This window comes from Dipodomys spectabilis, unplaced genomic scaffold, assembly GCF_019054845.1.
Source record: "Dipodomys spectabilis isolate Male_0828 unplaced genomic scaffold, ASM1905484v1 ptg000266l, whole genome shotgun sequence".
Lineage (NCBI taxonomy): Eukaryota > Metazoa > Chordata > Mammalia > Rodentia > Heteromyidae > Dipodomys > Dipodomys spectabilis.
The window spans coordinates 4856424-4861188 of NW_024870943.1; the positions used below are offsets into that span (position 1 = coordinate 4856424).

Consider the following 4765-nt stretch of genomic DNA (forward strand, 5'->3'; position numbering starts at 1 on the left):
CTACCACTTGATCCACAGCACCACTCCTGGTATTTTTTGTGACTAATTGGAAATAAGACTCTCATAAACTTTCCTGCACTGGCTGGCTTTGAATTGCAATCCTCAGATCTCACTTTCCTGAGTAGCTAGGATTACAGATTTGAGCCACCAGTGCCTAGCTCTGGCTGTATACTTTGTCACTGGATACCTCCTGCGTTGTCATAGGTCGCATCCTGCTTCCTTATTGGCTGGATCCTGGTTTGTCATTGGATGACTAGCATTCATAGGGTGATCTACTAAAATTTCTTATAACAAACAGCACTGTTAGTAGAAATAGAATGCAAGGAAGAAATGGATTGCTCAACAGCTGTCTTTATAAAAACAAAAACAAGTCATGAATTTTAGCAGTGTACAGAAAATGTATTACATACCAACAATATTTTAAACAAACAATATAAAACTTTTGTGCACACACACAGATACACACACACACACACACACACACACACACACACACACGGAAGGGTACATCAAGTAAGACTTCAAAGCTTCAATGTATTAAAATTCCGGCATATCTCTGGGAATGTGGCTTAGTGGTAAGAGTGCTCGCCTTGCATTCATGAAGCCTTGGGTTTTATTCCTCACTACCACCTAAAGAGAAAAAGCTAGAAGTGGTAGAGTGGTAGCCTTGAGCAAAAGGGACAGTTCCCAGGCCCTGAATTCAAGCCCCAGGATTGGCAAAAACAACAACAACAAAACTATAATCTGGCATATCTTCATTCAAACACATTTCAAGTGCTCCATACCCACATAGTTTTTTTCCCATGTACATAAGTAGAATCTTCTCTGCTTTTAAAGAAAGATTTTGGCTGTCCAATCAGCCACTGAATGCTTTCTGACAACTGGTAATTGTCATCAATGAGAGGGAGGTGCTACATTGGAAAGAATTATATTATACTTCATGAAGAAACAAGGGAACACGATTGGGTAGCATGATAAAATACAAATGATCATGTCCAACGTTGGCATTTTATCTACTGTGTAAAAAGAAAAACATTCATGATGTTGTTGGAGCAACAGAAACACAAGAAGCAGCTGACGAGCAGCAGGGTGATGTGGGTGGCTTTGGCTAGGCTAGGTAGCGATGGCTAGGTGATGGGTAGGCAGCGATTTTGGGACTGTAAAGGTACATGGCTCTCTTGGGGTGTCGGGAGAGGGGTGTCAACATGTGGAGGTGGGTGGTGAGCATGAAGATTACAAACATAAGGTCTCAGAATAAGAAGATGTCATGATCTATTTTCTTCTCTCTGTCAAGTATGACAATATGCATTGGAAAACCCAGAACGAACAACAGTAAAATGACTTTGGGCTTTCAGAGCCTTAATGACCGGGACCTATATGAGCATATTGGCAATCCAGAAGAAGAGAAAAGAAGGGGAAATCCACACTGAAGATTTAGATTTAAGCCAGAAGCACTGGGCACAGCTGAAGCTGATGGTGAAGGCCTGAAATGCATTGAGGAGCGAGGTGGTACAGATGGAAAGCGCCTAGGTGACTCTGAAGAGGTACACCACCACCTTGCAGCCCACATTATCCAGAAAGTGCTAGACTCTGAAGGACATCATTATATCTGGCACCATTGTGAATATGGTGTTAGGCAAGTTGATCATAGTCAGATGCATGAAGATGGCATTGCTGGGCTTCTTTAGATGACGTTGGAATAAAAACGTGTACAGATAGAGCATGGAGGGCAGGGAATTCCCCATGACACGATGTGGAGCTGGGCTATGAGGAAAAGCCTCATATTGATTTACCCGAGAACATCACTGATAGTTTTTGTGATTTTTTAAATTTAATTTAATTTTATTTTTTGTGAACATACTCTACAGAGGGGTTACAATTACATGGGCATGATAATGCGTACATTTCTTATCAAGCATTGCAGCCTCCTCCTTTGAGTTTTTATGATGTTTTGATATATAGAGCAGCCAGACAGTTGATACAGGAGAGAAATATCAGTGCACTGGTTATGGATCCATTCCAAATTGAGCTTTAGGGAGAATATGCAGAAGATGAAGTTCTCTTTCAGGCCCAGGGGTGGCACTACTGGAACAGGATCCCAAGACTTCCTCAGGATCTTAGGGGACTGTAATGGCTGCGATTATGGCAATGTGTTGTTCATGATATACTTCCTAGTTCCTCAGCGAGGAGGAACTGTGGGCTTGTGTGACAAATTTGCCTGTGAAAAGGAGTTTTCTTTGTTCTTCAGATTGGTGTGTGTGCCTCTGTGTGTGTGTGTGTGTCTGTGTCTGTGTGTGTGTGTGTGTGTGTGTGTGTGTGTGTGTGTGTGTGTGTCTGGGTGAAATCCTGGGGCTTGATCTCAGAGCCTAAGTGTTATACCTGAACTTTTTTTTTTGTATTGTTCAGCGCTAATAGATACATTTCCATCTTTATGCTGGTTCTTTGGAGATAAGTCTCACAACTCTTCTGAATGGGCTGGCTTTGAATCCTGATCTTCAAATCTCAACTTTTTTTTTTTTTTGTCAGTCATGGGGCTTGAAGTCTGTGACTGGGCACTGTCCCTCAGCTCCTCAGCTCAGGGTGAGCGCTCTACCACTTGAGTCACAGCAGCACTTCTGGTTTCTGTGGTGGTTAATTGGAAATAAGAGTCTTATGGACATTCCTACCTCGGCTGGCTTTGAACCATGATCCTCAGATCTCAGCCTCCTGAGTCCCTAGGATTACAGGCGCGAGCCTCTAGTGCCCAGATAGAGCCTCTCATTTTTAAAACACATCATATCTCAAATACAGGGTAAAGCAAAGGAACAAGTCTTGAGTTCAAACTCCAGCACTAGAAACAAAATTTAGAGCACCCTAGGAATGGTTCAAAGTGCAATAGTATCTATGGTGAAATTCCACAGTGGGGGAAGTTACTGGGTAAGGAATCAAAATCTGCTTCAAAGGAGGAGTGTGCCAAACACACCAGAGGTGGAAATGCCTTCCTGCTTTTCTGAAGAAACTCCAGAGTGCCTTGCATTAACTCTGCTTTTATTTGAGCAGTGCCTTGATAGAAAATGCAATCAGAATAACACAGCCAAAATGATGGAACACAAATGTATTTCTAGAGGTAAAAGGCAAAACCAAAATGGAGACTAAGTCAATGTACAAATGAATCTCCCACAATGATAAAACACTAAGGCAACAGAACAGGAGATTAAGATTCAAACTAGGGATGGTCCCAGCGTGCCCTTGTGGGCCAACGAGAGCCAGCCTGGTGATTGACCTCACCACCCCACCTCTTGGCGGCTCCCAGGCTACTTCATCCACAAGCTCGCCACCTGGTCGGTGGGGACCACTGGGAAGGCGAGGATAAGGACCTCAAAGGTAACTGGGATGATGATGATGATGATGATGATGATGATGATGATGATGATGATGATGATGATGAAGAAGAAGAAGAAGAAGAGGAATCAAAAGAAGCAGCAGAAGTAAAACCAGAAATAAAAATTTCAGGAAAGAAAGAAAAATAGAGGAGAAAAAAAAAGAACAAAGAAAGACAACAGAAGAAAAGGCAAGAAGAAATTAAAAGGAGATGAGAAGAATCTGAAGAACCTCAAGTGCTAACACCAGAAGAACAATTAGCAGATAAACTGCGGCTACAGAAACTACAGGAAGAGTCAGACCTTGTACTAGCAAAAGAAACGTTTTGTGTGAATGATACAGTTTGTGGGATAGATGCTATGAACCCATCTTCAAGAGATGATCTCACAGAATTCGGGAAGTTAGTAAAAGATAAAATTATACAGGATGAAAAGTCATTCTATTATGCCAGGTTTTTAAAAGCCTTAGTTCGAGATGTGTGAATTTCGTTGGAAATTGATGACTTGGAAAAGATGACCAAATCATTGACTGTGCTTTGTGTTGAGAACACAGAAGCAAGAAATGCAAAGCAAAGCCAAAAAGAAGAAGAAAGGCGTGGTTCCTGGAGGGGGGTTAAAGGCCACCTTGGAAGATCATCTGGCAGATGATGGTGGTTTTGATGGAGGATATGTACAAGACAATGAAGATTTCATGTGACAGTTTCCCTCTCCTAGTGTCTTCTTTCTATTGCCCACGATCCATTCAACATCTAGCACAACTTCTTTTCCTTTCACTTCTGCCAAATGGGACAATCAGAAGTGCCCTATCTTTGGTGCTGGTTATTTAACCCCTTGACCCTTAGTTGCTAATGTGCCAATAAGGAAACTTGGATCTTACTGCCCAGGGGTTAAAATTGGGAACTTAAGTTGCTACTAAATCATAGTTTAAAAACAAAACAAACCTAATAATGTTGTCATTTTTGCTGTCTAATCCCATAGCAGCAGTCACTAAATTGGAAAGAAAGGTTGCAACATGATAATAAATTGTGTGATTTTTACCAGCACAGTTCAGTAATACAGCTTTAACCATACCTCCTTGAAGGACTTCATACTTGTCAAGAAAAGCAGTTTGCAGCCAGGGCATGTGGTGTGCATCTAGTATTCAAATTGCATTGTCTTAGAATTGAGCATGAGGATATTAAGTTCATTGTGAAGAAGATTATCCCAGAGTGAAGATACTGTGGCTGAAAAGTACTGGTTTGATACTTAAAATTTTAATGACCAAAACCACCTCTGAAGCTGAAGAGGGTAAACCTCTCCGTTATCACAGGACAAGTTATGGAATCTCAGTGTACAGACTGTCTAAGTTTTTATTAATCAGACGATTTCTACTGAGGGAGGGAAACTACCTGTTTTTATTTGCTTGA

The 4765-nt window shown here is 41.4% G+C and overlaps 1 pseudogene; it reads left to right on the forward strand.

Annotated features, from left to right (window-relative positions):
* The first annotated feature begins 1041 nt into the window (after positions 1-1041).
* LOC122125677 lies at positions 1042-4056 on the forward strand (annotated as a pseudogene).
* Positions 4057-4765: the final 709 nt, after the last annotated feature.